This window comes from Otolemur garnettii, unplaced genomic scaffold, assembly GCF_000181295.1.
Source record: "Otolemur garnettii isolate 467f Iridium unplaced genomic scaffold, OtoGar3 scaffold00052, whole genome shotgun sequence".
In the NCBI taxonomy this organism is placed as follows: domain Eukaryota; kingdom Metazoa; phylum Chordata; class Mammalia; order Primates; family Galagidae; genus Otolemur; species Otolemur garnettii.
Window position 1 is genome coordinate 10,649,128 of NW_003852447.1, and position 26,396 is coordinate 10,675,523.

Consider the following 26,396-nt stretch of genomic DNA (forward strand, 5'->3'; position numbering starts at 1 on the left):
CGATGCCCAATCTTTTCTTCTTCTTATATTTATGTCTTGTGTGGTTGCTCCAGTTGTGGGCAGAATATATTTCCCTAACTTGTGATAATGCGATTGGCTGTGTGATTTGCTTTGATCAGCAAAGTGTTAGTAGACGTGATACAGAAGATTCGGAGGTATTTATTCCTCCCACTGTCCTCCCTCCCCAAGCTCTCTAGCCATCGCCATGAACTGAAGATGCTCCAGGCTCCGCACAGGGTCCAGAACAATGCGATACACAAGAAGGTGAGCCTAACACCTGGCCTGGAGCCCAGCCAGCATGAGCTCAGCCAAGACCAGACAAACTGTAAGCAACCCACGGAAATAGGAAGACAGAATAATCCTTTATAGCTACATGACAATAATATTTTATCACTCTTTGTTGTTAAATACCATTGGCCCCAGGTCTGAATGATACAGGAACCAGTTCTTATCTTTCTGAATCCTTCTGAGACTTCAGTAAAGATTCTCTGCTTCCACTAGAAAGAGATGGGCACATGACCAAAGCTGGGTCAGTCTGACTCCCTCTCCTAAGAATTTTAATCAGTCTGAATGACAAAGACTGAGAACAGTGGAAAGTGTTTCATCTTGGGAGTTCTACAGAGAATGTGCAATTCTTCTTAAAACCTAAATGCCTAAAAGTGCTGTGATTCTTGACTGTTCCAAGCTTATTTCTTCAGATACTTTAGAAGATTTCAGTGAGCTAGCACACATGGGCCACCCTCATTCATTTTTTTCTTAAACTATTAATTAATTTTCTGTTACTGGAAGCTCAAAATCCTTAACTGATGCAAGGACTCAATTTTTAATCTTTAAGTGAATTCATTAAATAGCAAAAAATAAAATCTGTTATTGTTTGTATTTTCCAAAGCTAATTGAAATTCACCATTAGGTAAAAGTTGCCTACTACCACGGGAAATTTTCCAGAAGAGTTAAAAAAAGAAAATGCTACAACATCAGGTAATTTACATATGTTCTTTATTTGACATGAGAAAATGAATAGGACTTGACAATGAATCATTTTTGGCCTAGAACATTAAGAAAAGTGTTTGCACCCAAGAAAAATTTCATAGATGTTGTTCTATTTCATTACTGTAACTATATATTATTAAAAAAAAAAAAAACCTTTTGAAATGGCACGTAATGGGCCAAATATAAACTGTGTCAGAATTATTATAAGCTTACTTCAAATAACTTATGAAAAGTCTAATGTTTATTTTAAATGATAATATGACTGCCATTTCCAGAAATATGTTGATCAAAATATCATGAAAACTCAGCTGCTACCAAAAGCTTAGAAATATGGGATAAAATTTTATAGCATATTTTTAATCACATAGCTAATATGTAAATTATATTTGTGAAAAATTCTTAGAAAGCAAAATTGGAGATAGAACTAAATATAAGGGAGGAGCTGCCATTTGGCTGAATGGAGTGGGGTACAGTTAATTCCTTTCCTTAACAAACAAAGGACCTTAGATTTTAGTTTACAGATGAGATAATGTTCTGTTTCTAAAAAAGACAAGGGATCACTAGTGATATTTCCTCGTGAAGCTGAGACACGCACCCTCAGGAAAAGAGTGGACATTTGTAGGTAAAGAGAAACTACAACAAACTTACACTTTCCTCAGAATTTGGGTGAATAAAGTACCATACCCAAGAATTGAAAATAGTCCTCAGCTTAACATAGATTTGAAGTTCAAAATCAAACTACTAAACTCTATGGCCCTTAAATTATAAAATCAATATAATAAAATAGAACATGATTAAAATGCTTTTAGCACATGGCATATGCCAGTATAGACACCACAAATAGATAAAATTGACAAAAGGAAGCAGCAATACAATTATAGCAAAGATTAAAAATGCTAAGGAAAAACTAAGAATGAAGTTAGCCAGTGAATATGAAAATAGAATTAGTTACAGTTTTGGATAAAGAGAGCTTGCAAACATGTTATACTAAAAGACGTCTAACATTTAAAGAAGCCGACATGGTCTTCATCAGTGTTTCCCAGTCTTGGCATCACTGAAGTATTGAACCAAGAAATCACTTCTTGTCAAGAGCTGTCCTGCACACTGCGGGATATTTAGCAGCGTAGCAGGCTCCTATCCACTAAATGCTTGCATTGCCCTCTCCTACGTGGAACAATTTTGTCTCCAGAAAATTTTCTCTCCAACCCTCTTGGCTAACCATGAGGGGTTCAAGACTTCAGCTACCGCAGATGTGGTGGAGATAACAAGAAAGGAACATATTCTTCTTAGCAAAGTATCTCAAGAATGGAAGAAAAAGTATCCAATGTACTCAAGCCCTACTATGAAACCAATTATAGCCCAAGAAGAAGGGGGAATGAGAGAGGGAGGGGAGGGGAGGAGGAAGGATGGGTGGAGGGAGGGTACTTGGTGGGACCACACCTATGGTGCATCTTACAAGGGTACATGTGAAATTTATTAGGTATAGAACATAAATGTCTTAACGCAATAACTAAGAAAATGCCATGAAGGCTATGTTAACCAGTTTGATGAAAACATTTCGGATTGTATATAAAACCAGCACATTGTACCCCATGATTGCATTAATGTACACAGCTATGATTTAATAAAAATTAAGAAAAATTAAAAAAAGAATTAGAAGCGTAGCCTGAAATGACCCTGAACTGTTGCAATCCCATGATTGAATTTGAACACATGAGGGAGTTGCAAAGAACGTGGTTTCTTAATATGGAATCTGCTCCTGGTGAAGATGCTGGGAACATTATCGAAATGACAACAAATGATTTAGAGCAGTCCATAAACTCAGTTGATAAAACAGTGGCAGGGTTTGAGATGACTGACTCCAGTTTTGAAAGAATATCCACTGTGGGAAAAATACTATCAAACAGTGTAGCACGCTACAGAGAAATCTTTCATGAAAGGAAGAGGTAATCAGTGTGACAAATTTTATTAGAAATGGATGTAGCCACCCCAACCTTCAGCAACCTCTAGCCTGATCACTCAGCAGCCATCAACACTACGGCAAGACCCTTCACGGATAAAGAGATTATGATTTCCGGAAGACTTGGATGATCATTAGCATTTTTAGTATGTATTGTATTTTTAGCCATACTGCTATTGCACACTCAATAGACTATAGTATAAACAAAACTTTAATACTCACTAAGAAACAAAAAAAATTCTTGTGACTCACTTCATTTCAATAGTTGATTTATTGCAATAGTCTGAAACCAAACCCATGCTGTCTCCGAGGTATATTTGTACGAGTTCTCCAAAACCACAAATTAAAAATACCTTTCTTGAGCGGCACCTATGACTCAAAGAAGTGGGGCTGCTGGCCTCATATGCCAAAGGTGGCAGGTTCAAACCCAGCCTCAGCCAAAAACTGCAAAAAGAAACCCAAAAACCTTTCTTTAGAAGCCTGTCCCTGAGACTCAAGAGAGAATTCATTTAATTCAGTGGACTTTACATGAATGTGAAAATCATGTCAGGGCAGAATAGCATTTAGGTATGGTTTTTTTTAAGAAATTTAAAATTGAAAAAGTGTTTTTATTCAGTTTCGGGGTGCACAAAAAAGTACTTCACAATTGAATTGAGAGTATCTGATGACTTCAAGTACAGATAATAGAAAAACATGATTTTAATTTACCATTCTGATGCTACTGCACACCCATGCAACAATGTGGATGGAAATTATAACTATAATATTGAGCAAAACAAGCCACAAACGCAAATAAATATGATATTACGTTTATATCCATTTTTACAATAAACAAAAATGACATATAATGATAGGAGTAAGCATAGCAGTAATTCTTGGCAGATGAAGGTAGTGAGCTGTGAAAGACAAAAGGTGTGGGGAGGGCCGCAGCCCTGATGATATCCTGCTTCTTGACTTGGGAAGTCTCACTTTGGGAAAATTCAGCGAGTTGCACAGAACATTGTGATTTGTGTAATTTTCTGTATATACGTTATCATTTGATCAAATTGTGTTTAAAATTTGGGATATATTCCTAAATTCCAGACTGGAATTACCTAATCTGATAAGAGGTATACGCAACTATCTTATAAGTAACATCAAAATTAAAGTGTAACACTTATAGAATAGCCAAATTGATTAAACAGGGCCTTTCTTTTTTTTTAAATATTCTTGTAGATAGCAATTGTAGTCCTTTAATTATCATTGTTATATACTAACCCATTGTGGGACTCTACCACCATCCTATTATGGTACTCTAATACTGTAGGTAGTCTACCATTAATAAATACTTAGTTAATTTCCAGACTTTTATTATTATTGGTAACACAATATCGCAGTTTATATTTTGGGAGAAGTACTGTATATGTGAGCCTATTTGGGAGGATGTTTATATAGGAGGGATAGCTGAGCCATAATGTACAGACATATTAAACCATCTTTATTTCAAAAACTTGAGGGAGTTCGAGTGTTTGTTGTTGTGGGGATGAATTGTGTCATGCGTTAAGTCAGGGCTTTCAGTGTACCCACCACCATAAAATGTACACTGTACTCCACAGGGGATTTTTATAACAACCCCTACTAGCAACCCCATCATGTTTATTACAGCTCTTTCTGACCACCCATATCTTTTGGTTAGCCCTCTTTTATAAGTGACAATATGTGGTATCTGTTTTTCCAACCCTGGGATACTTCAGTTAGGCTAAGGCTCTCCAGTTCCATCCGAATTGCTGCAAAAGACATTATTTTATTCTTCTTTATGATGGAGTAGTACTCCATAGTATGTGTGTGTGTATATATGTACATACATATATTTTCTTTTTTTTATTAAGTCATATGTGTGTAGATCATGAATACATTTATGCCTTTGTGGGATTCAACATGTTGGTTGTAGGTAGAAATTGGAGTGCTTACATCCTACTAATTAATATAGCTTTCGCCTCATTTACTTAATCACAGTGTTAAGACATTCATGTTCAATACTTGATAGATTTGACTTGTACCCTCCATGGGTCCCACCATTAACCCTCCCTCTATCGAATCACACATACTCCCTTTATTATTATAGCTTTAAAATTTGTTTTTATATCTGATAGACTAATACCTAGAATTTTATTATTTCTCTAATTTTCAGTGACTACTTTTGATATTTAATATTTCCATGTAAATTTTAGAGTCACCTTATCAATTTCTTAAAAAATGGCATTGGTATTGAATCTAATTTATAAAATCATTAAAATTAATCACCAGGCATAGCAATAAACACAGAGAAAGGACTTGACTTTCAGAAGAAGCTAATTCACATGCAGGTGGATGGCTGAATGAAATCCTAAATTCATGGATTTTTCAAGTCCCTATCCTTGTCTAGCACCTTTTGAAACATAAATATGGCATATCTATTGACTTATGTTTTGAATATTTCTCAGTCAATGTTTTATACTTTTCAGCATATAGTTCTGCCACATTTTTGTTATCCTCATTTACAGGTATTTGATGCTTTTATGCTATGGTAAATGCTACAATTTTCAATTTTTATTTTCTAGTTAGGGCCAGAATACAGAAATATCACTGAATATTTTTACATTAACTTGTATTTAGCAAATGTGATCAATTCATTTACCGTATCTTATAGCTAGATTACAGATTATGTAGGAATTTCTGTATCCACAATCACATCATCTTCAAATAGATCTACATATAAATGTTTATGAGAGTGAATACCCTAATAGTTTCATTTCATAATCTTTTGTCACATATTTGCTTTAAATCATTGTAGCCTCATTCTTGTGCTGATGTTTGAAACTGTGTGAGATCTATGTTTATTTCTCTCCTTCAACTGTTGACAAAAGTCCTTTAGGCCTGGAATATGGGAAGTTTTTTAATAGCAGATAGTATTCTTTCATGGATATATCAGACTATGTAAATTTTTAAAAATTTCTTCTAGTAGAGGTTGAATAAGAACTTTCAAATTTACTTTGCTCAAATGTTTGTATTGCCATTTTGATAAGAGTAAAAATTGGAATCATGTCCTCTTTAATTCTTAATATTGGTAATTTTTGCCATTTCTCTTTTTTTTTCCTTAATCTAAATACTATTAGAAGGAGAAACTTTATTGATCATTTCAAAGAATTAGCTTTTGTCTCAGTTGATCTATTATAAGTTTAGATTTTTTTCACTGTCATCTGCTCTTGTATTTTTTTTTTTTTTTTGAGACAGAGCCTCCAGCTGTCCCCCTGGGCAGAGTGCCGTGGCATTACAGCTCACAGCAACCTCCAACTCCTGGGCTCAAGCGAGTCTCCTGCCTCGCCTCCCAAGTAGCTGGGATCACAGGCGCCCGCCACAACGCCCGGCTATTTTTTGGTTGCAGCCATCATTGTTGTTTGGCGGGTCCGGGCTGGGGATTTGAACCCGCCACCTTAGGTGTACGTGGCTGGCGCCTTAGCCGGTTGAGCTACAGGTGCAGAGCCTGCTCTTGTATTTTTTAGTAATTTCCTTTTATTTCCCTGAAGTGCTATTGCTTGAGAGGCTATAAGTTCACCTCTGAGTTCTGTTTTATGTATATCTCACAAGTTTTAATATGCTGTGTCATGGCAAATAATATCCAGTGCAAAATAATTTCTATTTCTGACTTCTCCCTTGACTCTAGAATAATGTGTGATTTTCAGGGAGTTTTCCTAGTTCTATTTTTGTTATTTGTTCTAGTCATGCTACCACGGTCATATAACATTATATCTTATCTCCATCTTTCAACATTGGTTGAGGCTTGGTTTGTGGTAGCGGGTGGATAATTTTGGAAAATATTTCATGTGCACTTAAAGAAATTATGCAAATTCTGTCATTGTTAGTTGCAGCTTTGTGTACTCAAGGATTGCTTGAAAAATATTCAGCCACGTATGTCTCTTTTTTATATTATATGGCTGGATACTTCCAAACAGCTTTCATATATATTTACCACTAAGGATAAATGTGTTGATGGAGTCTCTCAAATCGCCTATATGCTGAATTATTTTTTTTTTTTGGCCTTATTATCAGCCATTAAAAGAGGCATGTTAACATCTCCAAATATAATAGTGGATTTATTTATTCTCTATACTTTTGTCAACCTTTGCTTTGTATATTTTGAAACTATGTTTTTCATAACATACTTATGTAAGACTGTGATATGTTTCTGTTGGATTAGGCCCCCTGTTGTTTTGAACTGTATCTCTCTAGCTCTAGTAACTCTTGCTCTTAAATTTATTTATCTAATATTACTACATGTGATCCAGCTTATTTTTGTTTAGTGTTTGCATGGTTTATTCATTTTCCATTTCTCTATTTAAATGTCTCTGTATTGTCATATTTCAAAAGAGTTGAACATTGAAAAATATGTCTCTTTTAAGGAGAATATAATTTTTGTCTTTTTAAAATTGCAAACTAAAAATTTTTACTTAGAATACTTCTTTTATTTACATAAATATAATTACAGGTTGGTTTATAGATTTTTTAGCTTCTTTTAGGATAAAATCAATCTTTTATTGTTTTGTTTCTTTGAAATAATGTGGTTATTTGTCCTTTTTCTATTCTTATAGTGGTTATGCTAGGTATTACAACTTGCAGCATTGACTAATTATGATCTAATAAAATTTTTATTCTTACTACTTTCCTGATACTACCTGGGAATATACAACTTTTAAATTACATTTATCTCTTTTACCTTTTACATTATTAATGTCTTACTTTCTGACTCTCAATATAATTTAAACTGCAAGATATTATAATCATTGTTTTAGGTAGTCTATAGTATTTTATATTTGCCTATATAGTTAACTTTTGGGGTGTTTTTATTCCATACACAATACTTTCACATTTGCACAGGGGTAGTATTTTTCTTGCCTTTTAGTATGGGTATGAGTGGTGGTCTGCTCATGATGACCCACCTCTGTATTGTTTGTCTCAAAATTTATTGTATAATATTTTTGAAGAACATATTTTGGATATAGATATTTTAACCATAGCTTTTTCCTATAATATCATTTAATTTTTTTCTAATTTTCCTAATTTTTTTCTAAGAAGTCAGTTGTCAGTCTAATATTCCTTTGAAAGCCCTATGTTCTTTTTTCCCCTGATGGTTTCTTTCTTTTCTGTATTTATATTTGGATTTTTTTTTTACTATGATGACTCTTGGCAAGTCTTTTTATTTTATTTACTTATTTTGTATTTTTCCTGCCTGGGAGTTCTTAAGCTTTTTTGAGTGGATGGGTTTATATCTTTAACCAAACCATAAAAATTCTCAACTACTTGTTCTCTGAATATCACCTCTGACACATTTTTTCTCATCTCTCTTTCTGGAATTCCAATTATAGTTACATTAAAGTTTAATATACCCATGTGTCTTTTATGCTGCTGTATTTCTCGTTTTACTTATTCATTTTCTCTCCACATTCAGTATTTTCTATTGACCTATCTTTGAATTAACTCATCCTGTGTTCGGTGGTATGTAACTGGCTATTAAACTCATCTCTTGAATTCTTTAATTCTATATAATATTTTAAATTATAGACTCTCTGCATGAGGTAGATAGATGTACATGTATATTTATAATTTGTTGAAATTATCTTTCTTTCACACTGGTTTTGTTCATAAATTTCTGAGTTTTTAATATTGTATTCAGAGTCAGTTTACAGCCCTATCTCCCAACTCCTATGTCTGGATCATATATAAATCTACTTCCACAGGCTCTGTTTTCTTCAACATAGCAACACAAATCTTTCTCTTAGTTTTCTAGTTCCTCAGAAGAGATGGTCAACTCTATAGAAGGGAGGATAACACATCTCTGGGAGTTCACAGAAAAGTTGTAATTTAAATGCCTTAATAAAGAAATTCTCATTCTTTTCATATCATAGCTGTGTAGTAACATGCACAATTTTATATCTTTAAGACTTGAGTTAAGGTCTATAAAAAAATCTATTGAACTCTTTTTAGAAATATGCAATAATCGTATTCAATTCTGAGTGTAGGAATTCTATCAAAGTGATTAAGCCACTGATAGAATTACCAATGGGCTCAATGCCAAACCTAGTGCTGTTTCCTTAATAGTGTATGCTCCTATATGAATTAGAGCAAATTCTTATCAATAAAGAATGAAGTTCCTTGTATGTTACAAAACTTACACACAATATTTCACATTGAAGGGTGTAGCTTTCACATAGTTCAAAGACTGTACATGTGACTAAGATGTATAATCAATCAACAAACTTTAAGGAAGATGATTGCATGTGACTCAGACCTATTTCCCTTTTGAAACACATAGCATATTTATAAAAGGACAGAATTTCCAGTACACAGAAAGATTTTTGAGAATTTTGATCAGTAGTGTGTAAATTAATTTTTTTTTTTTTTTTACGAGCAGTAAGCTCCAATTTACCCCAAACAAGGATCTGTGTAACAAACAGGCTGACACCAATTCACTTTGAAGCAATGCTGATCTCCACTCACTTTAAGCTGAATTATGTCTAAATATCCTGCTTTACATAGATTGCAGCAAAAGGTTACAAACATAGTGAACAAAACTGTCCATAAGAACTTGGTATATACTAGTTTAGGATTACAAGGTATTTTGTTTGAAATGAATGAAAAAAATGTAAACATGGAGTAGAAAATGTCTGCTGAAATAGGAAATAATATCCACATGCTAATAAAATATCTATGTTTATTCAGACTTGAAAAAAGAAAATACCATAACATTATTTTCAAATATGATATGTGATTGTGGGAGAGGTAGGGAAGTAAACACTGGATGTGGGACTTGGAAGTTCAGAGAAAGAGTTACTACCAATCAATTTACTAAACCAACTGATCTGATCATGAATGGCCCCTCCAAGGAGCTCATGCAGAGATCAACAAGCAGTTGTAGAGTTTGTTTAGTTGTGACCCTAGCAGGCCCACACCTATACATCCTATAGGATATATGGACTCACTGTTCATCAAGAGGGACAGTAGTTGAGAACAGGACATATAGCAGAGGAAAGACAAGACAAACTACAGCCCAACATGCACCGCTGTATCTGTGTACAGTGACATCTACAGAGAAGTGACCTTCAAGGAGTTATAGCCGCTGCCTCAAATTCATATTCCCAACTTTGCATGTTCCCAATTTTACCAAGTCTGAATCAGACTCATATGCAAAAGAGATTCTCTGCCAATACACTTTAGCAGTTAATCAAGTTAGAAGGCAAAATACATGAAAGTTCCATTCTTCTGTTTTAAATAAAATTATAGGCTAGGCACCTGTGGCTCCAGTGGCTAAGGGGCCAGCCACATACACCTAAGGTGGCGGGTTCGAATCCAGCCCTGGCCCGCCAAACAACAATGACAGCTGCAACCAAAAAATAGCCAGGTGTTGTGGCAGGCACCTGTGGTCCCAGCTACTTGGGAGGCTGAGGCAGGAGACTCGCTTGAGCCCAGGAGTTGGAGGTTGCTATGAGCTGTGATGCCACAGCACTCTACCCAGGGTGATAGCTTGAGGCTCTGTCTCAAAAAAAGAAAAAGTTAATTTTTGCTCAATTAATAATTTTTTTTTTGAGACAGAGTTTCAATTATTAACCCTCGGTAGAGAGCTGTGGCATCACTGCTCACAGCAACCTCCAACTCCTGGGCTTAGGTGACTCTCTTGCCTCAGCCTCCCGAGTAGCTGGTACTACAGGCACCTGCTACAATGCCTGGCTATTTTTTTGTTGCACTTTGGCCTAGGCTGGGTTTGAACCCACCACCCTCAGTATATGGGGCTGGCACCCTATTCACTGAGCCACAGGTGCTGCCCTGCTCCATTAATAATTTTATAACATTTTTAAATTTTTGAAACAGGGTCTCATTCTGTCACCTGGGTTAGAGTACAATATTGTTATTATGGCTCACAGCAATCACAATCTCCTGGCTCAAACTCTCCTCCTATCTCAGTCTCCCAAGGAGCTGGGACTACAGGTCTGTGTCACAATGCCTGGATAATTTTCCTATTCTTTTAGAGATGGAATTTCACTCTTTTTCAGGATGATCTTGAACTCCTAGCCTCAAGCAATCTTCCTGCCTCAGTTTCACAAAGCGCTGGGATTACAGGCATAAGCTACTACACCTGACCTAATTTTTTCCTAATTTCCTAATTTTTTCCATCACTCTAGATATAAAATTGTAATACATCATGAATCCATTAACGTATATGTAGGAGAGCATGACTTTTTTAGTGTTTAGGACATAACTATAACATATTAATTTTGCCTCTTGGAGAAAATCGTGTTGAATTATAGGACTGTTTTACGGCTTTGGTTGATCTTGACTCCTTTATACTTCTTTAAATAAAACATATCTATCTGAATTTACATATTGAAATCCATAGGAGATAATCAGCTATAGTATTTTAATTTGATTTCAAAACATTGATATATTTTAAAAATGTCATCAGGCTGTGTCATCTGATAGCATTGTCACTACACACACAGTACCCCTTCTGTTCCAATTTGTTTTTGTTCAGGAAAGAAAAAGAGAGAAACCCAAGGTATCTTGTGGCTCGGTGAATTCTACAGCCTGCAACTATCTGAGAAGCTGCCAGAACCTTTGATTTGTTTTATAATCTTTAAGCTCTTTAAAGGACCTTGACATTCTGCTTACCTTCTTCATTTCAGCTACCTATTAAACATCAGACTTTAATGATTTTCTAACTATAACTGTAAAATCGCTTTGCTCATCCTTCTGATGTCACAGCCTCTATAGTAACACCACTCTTCCCTTTCCTTATTTGCTTTAGGGTGACATTGAGAGTACAGACATCAAACTCCTTTTTCTTGTTTTCTATTCCAGTCCCTAGGCACACATGCTCCTTCTAGAATCCCTATGTTTCCTCAAATTCACAAACTTGCCCCCTGACTTTAAGTCATTGCCAAAAAAAAAAAAAAAAAAAAAGTCATTTGGTGAGCTGATTTTCTCCCTTACGCACAGTGCATACAAAGCACCTCATTATATCTTGGTATGGCCTAGTAAACTGCAGAGACGTGATGGCCACGGAGAAGCCTCAGCACTTGCAATCCCAATTTCTTCGTCCTTTCGCATGTACTTCTGTAAGGAAAATAATATCTAAGGTAAAGGAGGCTAAAATAGAACTCTTTCTTTCCCCTATTCCCCAACTGTTACAACCTACCTGATGAGCCCCATCCTACTATATCCAACACCCCCTTCCTAAAATCACTCTCCTACAAATTTCTTATTCATCCCTTGAACCTTTAAAAGAAATCATTTGTATTTAGTAAGCTCTTTTCCTATATTTCTCATCCTCTCTGGGAAAGGATTTTATTGATCCATGAATGTCATGACATTTCTAAGATGAAGGCAGTTATAGAATTTTTAACATGGGCGAGACCTGGTTTGGGACAAGGCAGAAGACAGATAGGGGACTGGTGATGACACTGTTACAGACCACAGAATATTGGGGTGTCAGAGAATTTATGTGCATATACCAGTGAGGTTTATTAAACACCAACCCCTTAAAATAATCTAAGAGTGAAGCACTGAGGAAACAGGGTATTTATTCTTAAGGGAAAAAATAAAACAATCATTAACATGGCTGCTAGAGCTTTGAATTTGGAGCAACATTGATAAGCAATAATTCTAGGGACTGTCTCCCTACTGTATGTAATTAAACTACACATGGGTAAGTATTTTGTATTATCCATGTAGCATACATACAGTTTTTGCTCCAGGGTGACAATGAGAGTGTGGATATCAAAGTCTCTCTTTCTTTCTTTCTTTCTTTTTTAATTAGTATCGTACCCTGGACTCACAATGCATTCTCTAAAATCCTTACAGGTCCTCAAACTCATTTTTCCATACAATAAGAAAATAGGAAACGTGTAGTAAGCCCAGTCTCATGTACGTTAAATTATGAGAAAGGGATATTCACTTAGGAGAGGTTGGTGCCTCCGATAGTTGGGAAAAGAGGAAAGAATGAGATCTGAGACTGAAGGTTTATTCAAGATACTAGAAGGGGACTGAAAAACTACTGAAACAAAAGAGGGGAAATTTTTGTGGGTAACTACAAAACTTTTGAGGTAGACTGTATTATAGTCTATTATTTCACTTTGAAGAAGCAGAGTCTACAGCATTCTTTCAGATTCACCTGTGCTCAAATTGGTCAGCTTATTGCTGTTCCTGGGAGGACTGCATTTGTTTCCATCTGCACAGATTTTACCTCTCTTATTTTTTGTGCATCTCAAACCTTTTGTGTTGATCCATAGAAGTATTTTTTTAATGATCACTTTCCTAGAATAAAGGAAATTTATTTTTGAATGCAGTTTACCCAAAGGTTATCACAGCATTTGGATAAAAAGCTTATAAAATGCTGATCATTCATTGGTATGAAGAGCAAAAACTTCTCTGCTAGGATGATAATAATTCAGGTGTCTGTTGTTGACAAATGCTGGCCTTTAGATTTCCTTGCAATTCAGTTTAGTTAGGTCATTCTTCAAATTAACTACCCCTGCTATGTCCATCACTAAGGCATTCTCACACAGGGGGCAAAATGTTAGTAAGTTTCAGTGAATAAGCAGTTGTAGCAATCAAGGAAGAAAGAAAAAAAGGAGAAGAGAGCAAAAGCAAAGAATGCCACTCTGATCAACTCTACCTGTAGCAGGGATTCCTACCTAAATTATGTAAGAGTTAATCAGCTTTTCATAAGTGGCACCATATAGAAAAAAATGCATTTATCAATTTTTCATTGCAGTACATATCAAAGCAATATTGAGTTACTGATTGGTTTCAAGAGTGAATATTTTCCAGCACAATGCACTGTTACCATGGCTGTTTCATTTAGCTAACACACTAGCTTTTTTTTTATTTTGAAAAACCAAAAAAGAATATATACTGTGTGATATCATGGCAAAATGTCATTTTTGATATTCAGACTTCTCAATTTTTTTTCTTATAGGTTATAATTACAGCTAAAGAGAACTTCCTTATGAAGTGTCTTTGAGACAAAGAACACTCCTGAAATAGGCATTGGGAGGAAGCTTCAAAATCTCATTGTAATAGTAGCTAGTTGTGAAAGACTTGTTAATGTAAACTGACAAATTATATACTGAGCATATATTATGTTCTAGACAATATGATGAAATATTGTGATATACAAGGATGACTAAGGCTGATTTCTAGCCGTCAAGAAGATAATAGTATAGTAGGCTTTTATCATAGGACTTCTTAAATTGTGTGGCCTTCTTTTCAGTCAGTTCTTACACATACAGAGAATTGATTCAGCAAATTATATCAGATAGGAGCAAATATTTTATGTTATGAAAAAAATCCTCTGATGTAAGTATCAAAGTGTCAATATGAGCGTGAAAAAAAATGACACTGTGTAATCCTAAGAGAATTATTTTCAAGGAATTCAAACATTCAAAAATGGTACTTATTGTCCAAATGGCAACCCTTTAATGAATACAGTTGAATTCTTAGAGTTCTTAATCCAAGTCCAGCTTTCTAGCTAATTCTGAAATTGAACAATTTTATCTGAGTAAAGTTATGGCCAAGTTGCTAGAACCAATTTCAATCCAGTAGAAAATGGTTTTTTTTTAATCATTTACTTTACCACCTGGGAGAAACTTCCCCTGTGAAAAGTGCTGAGGTGAGTTCAATTTGCTCCCTCTGGGAGAGGCAAAATTTCATGTCTTACCAGCTAGAATGAAAAGGCAGAGATGTTCAATACAATCAGGCATATCTAGCAATTTCTACCGCAAGATATCCATCCCTGGAACATCTATGTGCTTCAACATCCCAGGACTCTCGCTGTTCAGGCTGCCTTTATCGGGGGCGTAGGGTGGAGGGACCATTGTTTCCCAGCTACCTCGGTCATATAAGCACATCTTGACCAGGCAGCTATACAAAGCAGAATCATTCGTATATCGGAAACCCAGACTTTAGAATTTCTAGTTTAAATGCAGTTGGGCAGCATTGAGGATGCAGTTTATTCTCCCCCAATTTTTTCTCTATTTATAGCCTCACCCAGTGACAGGTCTGATGCAGAGGAACGGGCTCTTACTCAACACATCTGCTCCCCATGTGTCGCTGAGTCACACATACTTTTTTCATTACTGAAAGTAACAAATATTTATTTTCTCCTTGACAGTCCCACAGAGTTGTTGCAACAGAGAGAAAAACAAGTGAGATTCCATTCAGCTTTGCTCATTAAAAGACCACTGTTGGTGCTTGTGTCTCTACTACGAAGAGAGTTGCAGAAATCTTGGAATGTGTCCCCAGTAGAGCCATGGAAATGATTAGGAAAGAGGATCTGGGAGAGATGATTAAAAGAATTGATATGAGTCCAGAAATGAAATTATGTGAAATTACAGATGCAATATTTCAAGAAAAAGAAAGAAAGAAAGGAAGAATACTATACAGCAGAATTTCTGCTAAAGCATTTTATCAACCCTAGAGAAACTTCAGGGGACATCCGAACCCATCCTCCCAAATATTATATACATGCTTATCATTAATTTTCATGTGAACCTGAGGTATATTCATATAATACTACTTAAAGGTGATGGCATAAATTATATTTCTCTCTGTGTCAGAAGGGCAGAAGTGCAAAACCAGGATTTTCCATCCCTTCCTTGTAATTTTCTATTAATTCTTTACATTGCAAATTGCAACTTTGGACTTACACATGAAACCAGATCTGACCTAGAGGACAAGGAGTGAAAGTGAATAGGCCAGCCACATCATTTCTCCAAATCAGGCTTATAATTGAACTGCAGTTTTAAACCTTATCTTTAGTCTTCTGGAAAGTCTTATCAATGAATGTCACCCTGATTTCATTGACGGATCTTTGTTTCACACCCTTCATAAAGGAGCCCAAAATAGCTGCCGAGTTTTAGCAGTCATCAACTTTATGTTGCCACGGTTTTTTCGTAGGTGAGTTATGATTTATTTATTAAGTATCAAAGCTCCTGAAAGAAAATTTCACAAATCATGCGGTCGCCATCTTATCTCGTCCGTGCTTCTCCCTCTGAAAAGACCACAGACCTAACCATGGTCACGGAGGATCAGTGCTTAGAAAGGGATTTTAAAAATGTTAAGGAGATTGACTCCATACTGTGACAGTGAATTTGCCTTTCTCTTAACTGGCTTATTTGCCCTCTTAATTGCACACGTGTGAAATCACAGACATTCCCGGGATGGGCTCTACAAAAGCATATTTGCTAGTATAATGATCCCTTTCCTTATATAATCTGGTAATGGGCTTAACATGCTTACACACATTTTGAAAAACATCCTTCTATCAAGGTGGCCTAAATCAAAAAGAATGTTAGCTGACTTGAACATCAGCTGCTGCTTTGTGACCTTGATTGCGTTTAGATCACCTACATTCCCCTTGCTTCTGAAGAACTCACATTATGCTAATGACCCTACTTCCCAAAATATCTAACCCTCTCACGTCTAGTTAAGCTAGTGCTGTACCAAAAGCATAGATCACCCAAAGGCTCAGGTGCTTACAGAAAATGCATTCTTTCTAATAAGTCATTTTGGCTTGCCACTGTGAGTGTTCATGCATAAAACATACAAGCTGCACTCAAGAATTTTCATAAAAATATGTACCCAAGAATATTTTTCACGACTTTAAAATCATGTATCTTAAACTGTACGCTCAAAGTAATTTGGGAGCATAGCATTGGTTAAAATATTTTTAAATAGTTAAAAAAAAATATTTTTCTACCTATGACTTAGCTAAGGCAATCTCTGTGTTGTTTACTTTTTCAAATTATATTGTATAAAAATACGACATTTGTTTTTACATATAAAACCCCACTTACTGCTCACAGGTAGACTCTGGTATAGGCAATGCAGTCTGAAAAGCTAGCCTGTCTTCTAGTCTTAAAAATCCTCTGACAGGTCTCCAAATGCAAAGTACACATGCATTTCGAAAGGTAACCTTCAAGGAGTGTAAATAGAATAGAGAGAAGTAACTTGCTGTTTTATTGTGTGTGCAAATTATAAATTGATTCAAAATCTATTAAGATTAATCTTTCAAAACTAATACTCTGTGGTTCGAAGGTTACTGAGATAGGTTCCCTTCACATCTTGACATGTTTTATCATCTCTCATACGTTGCTTATCTCGTTTTATCTGATGTTTATCTAGGTTATTGGCCCATTCTATTCATAGGCAACCCAAGCTATTTTTTGTCAGAAACTGATAAAACTTCAGTAGCATTCAAGAACTTTTTCAGTTAGTGTAAATATCCCACGGTCAGGCAGTAGCATTTTTTTGAAAACGGGTAGTCCAACAGATTAAAAAATGTCTATTTTCATCAATGAGTTTTCGGGTGGATGAATAAGCACATGGCACACGTCTGAAGGCTAGCTACTACTGAGAAAGAAACATTCGTCTTTTATGAAAAGACAAAATCTTTTCTTTTCTTTTTTTTTTTGAGATAGTCTCACTTTGTTGTTAATGGTAGAATGCCGTGGAGTCATAGCTCACAGCAACCTCCAACTCTTGGGCTCAAGCGAGTCTCTTGCTTCTGCCTGCCAAGTAGCTGGAACTACAGGAGCCCAGCTATTTTGTTGTTGTTGCTGTTGTTTATTTGTTGAGCAGGCCCAGGCTGGGTTTGAACTCCCAGCCCTAGTGTATGTAGCTGGCACCTTAACCACTGAGCTACCTACCAACGCTGAGCCAGAGAGTGTCTTTAAATCTATATCAATTCGTGCAGTAATGATATGGGTAGAGAAGTAACTGAGGAATGAATTGAACAATAGATGCAACCAATATAATAACCCATGTACCAAATATTGTTCTCAAGAATAGGATTTTGGCAGAATTCCCAGATTATAATTTCAGCTTTCTAATTTTTCATTCATAAGGAAATCAAAAAGTGATAACACATTTCCTTTTTCTGCTAATGAAACAGACATACAATTATTTTTGTCTCAAAATAAGACTCTGATAGATGGCATAGACTTGATAAAGCATGTGGATAGAAAATTTAACTCTTTATTTTTAGCATTGTTATTTATGTCTCATGAAATTAAATTATGTTCATAATAAAACCCTTGGGCTGTGCCATCATGGAGAGAAGAGAGGGTATTTATTGGGAAGCGGCTGTGACACTAAGATTTCCTGAATGCCTATGAAATTTAGAAACAAAAAGATTATTAAAATCTCTTTTCCAGGAAGTTTTATCATTCATTAAAGGAGTCCAGTGCCAATCATGATTCCATTATTTTGTCCTTAAATACCGTCCATTTCTTCTTCCAGGCATGGTGACTGCTGCTCAGATGTGACTCTTGAAGCCTGTTGTTCACATGTCTAGTGAAGTGTGTCGAGACAGCTCCATAAGTAGGGACGCTGCAATCAGCCACAGCGTAGACTAAGAGAGATCCATTTCTTCTCTTCAAAAAACACATAATCTTGATGCTCACTGCAGGTGCCAGAAGCAAACTTCAGGGAGAATGAGACTTAATCCCTCTTCCAAGAAACAATAAGACATTTTTTTCCTTAGCAGACATTTGAGATTGAAAAGTGGCACGACTAGGAAAAAAATATTTCTTGCTATCATATGCCATCTGGTTAAAATAATACAGCAGTTTTAGAAATAAAGAAAATTTTGAAAAGTCTTCACAAACCTTTCAGTTTTTTATGGGGCTGCTGTGAGTGCTGCAGCAGTTACTTATGTCCAAATTACTGGGCATTAATACATACATCTAAAGTACAATATTACAGACTTCGTCCCACCAGGTCGGGAGGAGAAACATTCATCTATTACATGCCTAGCCAGTTAATGTTTTCTGAGTTTTCTTACGTAGTATTCTTTTGAAATGTATCTACATATCAAATGAAGATGTGTTCAAAAGAAGCGTCCAATAAAGAAAAAGAGAAAATTTTGATGGGAGATGCTCCATTTGAGCCGTTTTACCACTGGGTCAGGGAAAACTTACAAAAAATGTGTAAGTCCATGAGACATTTAGCAAACATGACTAAATCAACTGAGCTGCCAGTGATCTCTTATTTAGGAATATAAGAGGTTAGACAAGGAAGAGAACAGGAGAGAGGAATTGAAGAAGAGGGAAGAGAATTAAGTTTTTACCAGGGCTTACTAGAACTGCCAAATATCTACTCTCTGGGAAAAGCAAATTTCACAGTACTTTTATGAATTCTGTATTCACACTTCTGATCCAGGCTAGATCTTTAAATGGGTAGATAAAACAAAGAGATGAAGAAACAAGAAAAATCAAGGATAAGAAAGTTGATAGAAACTCAGTGTAATTCGTCTAAACAACTTATCCATATTAAAACCCTAATTAAGTAAGAAATGTTAACTCTACTTAAAAAGTAAATTCATCCAGTCTAGTATAACAGATGAGTGAATCAAAGCCCACTCAAATCCCACCTTGCCAAAAAGTTGCAGAATTGATATTTTATTATACAATAATTGAATAAAAAATCAGAGTCCCTTGATAGAAATCAAGTCTTTCTAAGCATCTTCTAGTTTAGCACATAAAACAGTGAATCATCCAAAGTGGACTGAGAAAAACACCTCGAAACCCCAGAAATACCACTTGACCTTTAAGAAAATTGAATGATGATTTATTCCACAATCTCTAACCAGATAACCTGTAACACCTCCAATCTAAGGTTTAATTTTTTTTTTTATTTTCTTTTCATAAGACGTTACTTCCAAGAAGTTTAAAACAAGATAGAAGAAGCAGAAGCTTTCAAATGACTGGCCGTAAACATATCATCTGCCTTTGTGAAACTGGCTTTTGATAGTTAAACTCCTCTCCACTTCCCATACTGCATTTCAGCCGGACAGAGTGGGAGCTATGTCTAAAAGCATTCACAGTGTGTCCAAGGAGAGACTATTTTTAAATCTAGAAGGACACAGATGTGCCTCTGGGTGGCTTTATGATAAGTTGACCAGAAAAATGAATTTCCTTCTTATTGAGGTTCTATAATTTTAAAAGGTAAATGTATATAACTTATAGTAATTGGAAAAAAAAAAAACAGTGAAATTGGAGAAAAGATACAACAGCTTTCTGTATTTTGATTTGCTAAATGGGGTAACCCGATTTACGAGAAGACAATATAAACATTTTATGAAATGAAGCAAAAGTATAAGAACTTAGATTTAAGGTATCACAGATGCTAAGTGCCCAGTAGGTAATAATCTATTTAGAAAATAACTGACTTCACTGTGTTTCAAAAGTATTTACGTTTTATTTTATGACTAAATATTATCCTTGAGCTAAGATAATTGATACAAATACAAACGTGGAAATATTCACTGTAGATGTAACTCAAGCGTGTGCTGGTGTCACCTGTCAGTTGGTTGTTAGGAAAACAAGTGATAATGAAAACAAACTGAAATTAATTCAATTTCTTTAAAATTCTTTGCAAATGCACTACAGCTATTTCGGAAATGAAAACTAATTTGACTTCCATTACTCATAATTAGCATTTGTTAATAAGGCAAGAACTTTTAAATAAGCTATAGTATCTCTGCTTCCAAGAGCAGAAGGATAGGCTATTCTGAAATTTAAAATATAATTGGTGAGCTTCGGTGACTTAAAGTGACCCAGAGTTTTGAAATTTTGAAAAGCACTTAGCTGCTGTGAGCTGTAATCTCCCCCAAAGAAAAACTTTCTCCTTTCTGTTCCCAAATATCCCACCCAAGAACTACCGAAACATATCGACTCAAATTTAGTTATAATTTTAAGACCCTCTTCTCCGAATTTTGTGTAAAAATCAATGTGTAAGAGACAAAGAAAGTGTAGTCTGCTTTTTCAATTTTACAGGTGCATGAAATGTTCTTTTTTCACATTTTGAGAATCAGAATAAATGGTAAAGAAGAGTCATTTTATGCCTAATATCTGGCTAGAATTGAATTCCGTTTTCACATTTATTTTGGGCCCAGGAAGCTTGACTCACACACACTGTGGGATTCCACTGGGTTGTCACGTACTTTCCTCGTCTCTCCAATTGTTCTGCTCCCAGCACTCAGAATACCTTGCTCACCATCTCTGTTGTTCGGTCATGTGATTCTTCCTCTCTCTTCTTGTTCAAAAGCTCTTGAAATCTCTTTTCTTAATGCTGATTCCCATGACTAAGAAATACAAAAGAAAGAGAGCTAATCTCTCTGCCCCTAATTTTTTTTTCCTTCTCACTAGCACATTTCTGCCATACAGCAAAACCACTTCTGGATTAGAGCTTGTACCGTAGCACTTTCCTATCAGTGCTTGCATAAAACGAGCTATAAATGCTTCCTCCAAACTAGATGGGGACTTTGGAGGCTTTATACAACTGCATTCTTTTACATGCTAATCCATAAAGGTTCTCTTCATTGGAGATATTTGAGATCAGGGACATTATTATTTTGAAATAATTTTGTGGATCTTATAGAAAAAGCCCATGCAATATAATAAGCGCATGACAGAAAATTCCACTAATCTGCTCAGGAGAATATCCAAAAGTTTCCAAAGACTTAGAGCTAAAATGTCTGTGCTCTTGATTGTACTTAATTTAAACCGGCCAAAACAAAGTGAATGCCTCATATTATCAATATATAGTTTTATCAAAGCTACAAAAATACACTTATCAAATTCTGTCAGTAAACTATAAAATCTAGGGACTGAAAAGGAAGTTGTTTTTTTTTTAAAAAGTGTAGAGTGAGAGTTAAAAGAAAAAAAGAGGATGGGAGAATGATTTTAGGCCTTCCTGGAGCCATTCTATAATATTCTATTGCATTTCAAAGAAAGGATGTAATTAATTGTTAATTGTAAATACATTAATTAGGTATATTTCATCACATATTTTCCAAGAAGTAAAAGCTGATTACGGTCCCCAAATAGCATGACATGTACCTTCGGCTCTAAAAAATCCATTTGCTCATCTGTTACATGCAAGCCAGCATGCATTTTAAGGGGCGCCATCTGTCTTCAAAGTTCAAAGCTAACAATCTACTAACAATTTACAAAGTAAGTACCACTGGTATTTTTACATATGTTAGTCACTTTAAGCTTCATGATAACATCAGCAAATAAATAGGGGTAATTATTGTTATCTTTTTTTTTCTCCAAACAGAACATGGGTTCAGGAAGGATAAGTTATTTGGGAGAAATTATATTTCCCAAAAATAGCAGGGCTGTGATTTTAGTTCAGATCTGAGCTTTTGCCACTTTGCTCATCTGAATCTCCCAAAAAACATTGATCTAACCTGATTGGTACTGAAAGTTGATAAACTTATCAAAGAAGTCAGTTATTACCTTAAACAATTTAACTGGATAGACAGACAGACATGGAAAGACAGAGGGCACTATGAACAGATTTAGTTGTAGATACTTTCATCTAGGGCCAAAGTTTTCTTCTCATAGGCATTCAGTGTTGTGCTCCCCACAAAGCAGGCACTGAGATAAGGATTACATGCAAGAGGTTTATTTCAAAGTGATCCCAGAAAGCAGAACTAAGAATGTAGGGAAAGTGATTCAGAGAAGGGAGAAAAGCCATCAAGGTGTAGATTTAACTGTGGCGACTGAAATTCAATCACATTTGGGATACTCTGAGATACCGTGTGGTGCCTTAAAGCTGTCTTAACAAAAGATGGAAAAGCTGGCTATGTATTTAGTCATTGATTCTCACACCTCACAGAACCGGAGTTGCACCTGGCCACATTAAATCCCTAGCATTTTAGATGTCCTTGGTCCTAGACTGCACAAGTTTCTGCATCCCTAGGGAAATCCGTCAGGTGGAGAATCAGAGAGATGCAGGATATCCTGCAAGGGTGCGGGTACTATCTACTGAAACTGAAGGTGAATGCAGAGAGGGTGTGGCTGCAGCATTAAGTACCCACAGTGTCTGCTACCACTATGCGTGGCAGGGGGCCAGTCACCGGCTGGAATTTCTCATCATTTTCTTGCTTAAACCATGGATTTTTTCCATGTTCTACGATTATGACTTTCTTTACCTTTAAAATGAAATAAGAAATTAAAGATATTGGGCTGCAATAAACATTCTGATACAAATATTTTTGTTGTAATGCGGTTTTTGGTCTTCTGGATATATACCTAATAAATGAATTGCAGGATCAAATGGCAGGTCTACTTTTAGTTCTCTAAGTCTTCTCCAAATGTCTTTCCAAAAGGAATGTATTAGTTTGCATTCCCACCAGCAGTGTAGAAGTGTTCCCTTTTCTCCACATCCACCAGCATCTCTGGTTTTGGGATTTAGTGATATGGGCTAATCTTACTGAAGTTAGGTGATATCTCAAAGTAGTTTTGATTTGCATTTCTCTGATGATTAAGGATGGTGAACATTTTTTCATATATCTGTAGGCCATGCATCTGTCTTCTTTAGAAAAATTTCTCTTCAAGTCCCTTGCCCACCCTGAGATGGGATCACTCGTTCTCTTCTTGCTAATATGTTTGAGTTCTCTATGGATTCTTGTTATTAAACCTTTGTCAGAGACATAACCTGCAAATATCTTCTCCCATTCTGAGGGCTGTCTGCTTGCTTTAGCTTTCATATGAAAGCCATAACCTATTTATAGCCTAAGAATATGAGGAGAGGGAGGGGAGCGGGATGGGTAGAGGGAGGGTGATTGGAGGGATCATTTCTATGGTTTATCTTACAAGGGTACAAATGAATCTTTCTAAGAGTAGAATATAAACATCTTAACACAATAACTAAGAAAATTACATAAAGACTATGTTAACCAGTTTGATGAAAATATTTCAAATTGTATATGAAAACACCACACTGTACTCCGTGATTGCACTAATGTACACAGCTATCATTTAATTAAAAAAAAGAAATTAAAGATACTTAAACAGAATTCAAAGTGCAGACTCCTTTTGCTTTTCATACTTTTGCATATTTCCCCAAATTATTACAACCATTTTATCCTCAACTAGTTCTATAGAAAGATTTTTTGTTGGTAAAATGTCCTGTAATAAATCCCTCCAAAAACTAAAAAGTCAACTTTCTTTCTTCAATATTTCAACTATATACAGAATAAGTTCTTAAAATACAGGGTATCCCAGAGGCTGCCATACTGACAATGGGATATCCTGGAGCTATGACTCTATGATTCTCAGTAAATATACAACTTAACTGGTAGAGTGGATGAGGAAGATGAATCACCTAGATTTCTACTTGCCTTAGACATTAGGTGCTTCATTCACCAATGAACTTGAGACCATGGATGACCTTATGGGTTTGTTAAGTGGAAATTGCTTTTAAAAAGTTGCTGGTACTTACTGCTACCGTGAATCCTACTCTCAGTTCCAGAAAAGGGTCGCCAGAGTTATTTATATTTTATAAAAGAAAATGCCAAGAAAAAGTGGTTCACTGTGTGACCTAGAAAGGCTATGCTATCACCAAGTGCACTTAGACTCAGGTCACCAGAAGCCACATCGATGGCTAACGGATGAGGCAAGTCAATCCATTCGTCTAAAGAGAGAGGTGATCAGATAAAGTTATTCAACTAAATAACTCCTTTATGATGCCAGTGTCATTAATTCAAGTAATCACAGACTTCAATAATGACTAAGATTTATGACTATTGTGAAAGTCACTCACAAATCCAAGGCAAAGATGGAAAGTGGGCAAACCTCTCAGCCTCGCTGGGGTCTCCTTTCTTTACACTCCTCTCATGTTCAGGCCCCTTGGTGGCTGTGACCGCCTGTCCCGCAGATACTCTTCCTTCTAGAGAACGGAATAATTGCTGGGAACCAGTGCTCATCCAAGAAGTTCATTTCTAGGACTCACTTGTCTCAACATAGGACGGTACGACAAGTTCTTAATAAGATAAATTGTATGGAAGCAGTGTGCATTATTTCTTGGTCTAGATTTTAAGAAATAAATGTGTCACATGTTCTTTCTTTTACTATCTATTGGCTGACTGTCAAAACGCAGAGAGACCTGGAAGGGGGCCGGTATTCTGGAGGTTTCTGAACGTCTAAATGAAGGTCATGACCCAGAAACCCTCCTGCAGCTTCCTTCCTTGCCTTTTCCAGTTTCTCGTGACCGCCAGCAGTTCCTGGCCCTTGTCGGCTTGCAGACATGTCAGTCCCGTCTCTTCCTTCCTCTTCACTTTGATTTCTCCCCTGTGTTTGTGTGCGTGTTTCAAATCTTCCTCTGCTTTTCAAGCGATGTTTGCCATTGGATTTGGGGCTCATAATGCAACCTACTCAGAGCATTTAACCTAGTCAATCAATTAAGTTTTCAAGCTATATCATCTACTTTTTTCTAAGAAAAGTTGCTCTCCAGAAAGAAACCAAAATGATTTTCGGTGGTACCCATTTGAAAGTTAGTAATTATATTTCCTTTTTAAAGGTTCTTTAATTATATAAAGTGTTCATTTAAATAGATTTATAAAAAGATCATATTTCCGGTAATTGGAAGAGAAATATCCATGTATTGGTAAGCAGTAGAGAAGCCTCCTGAAAGCAAGAGAGCTTTTGTGGTAGCCTTGAAATCATGTATCACAAGACTAATGGCGGTAAAGAAGATGAAAAGTGGCCTCTGATGCCAGGAAGCAAATAGTTTTGAATAACGCTGTTGCATGGGCAGCCTTCAAGTTTCAACAAACGACATCAAACAGTGATTGCTGGTAAAGAGTTGCTAAGCTTCCAGCTACACGCTCATTTTGGAAAGACTAGTAGACCAGACTCCTCTTTTTCTTTTCCTTTGTGTCCATGTGGGGATGGCTTATTCAGTTCACTGAATACCAACGATCATAGGAACTAAAACACAGGAAAAAAAAAAATATATATATATATAACAAGAAACAATGCTGAAGAACCATATGGACTATGATGCTATATCAAAAACAAAGATTTGTGGGCCAAAAATACAATAACATGTTACAATAACTACTGTCTCTTCTTCTGCTTCACCATAAGAAGAGAAAAAAAGGCAACAACATAAGTTAAGAAATTATTATTTGACAGAGGATCCTTTGCCTGAATTGTAATCAATTAAACAATAAATAAATTAAAAGCTGTTTGAATAGGGATGTGACAGCTGGTCTTATGAAAATCCTCACCAAAAGAAAATATGTCAAGGACCTCATTATAATTTCTATTATCCTTAGCATTTTTACCTGCATATTCACTATAGATATCTTACCAGACACAAATCTTATGCTAATTTATGTAAATTCATTTCAATTTTAAACTGAATATTATTTGAACCAATATATGTTTTTGGCTTATTGTAAAGATATGGAATTAAGGCATCAAATGGCAGGACTAAGACTCATTATTCTAAATAGATTATGGCCCAAATCTTCCCGAAGTCAATAGAAAGAAAAGAAAATTAGCACATTATTATACTAATGTTAATTCTGTTCCAATTTCCAAAGCTGTTCATTTTATTTGTTAATTATGCTTTGATTAAA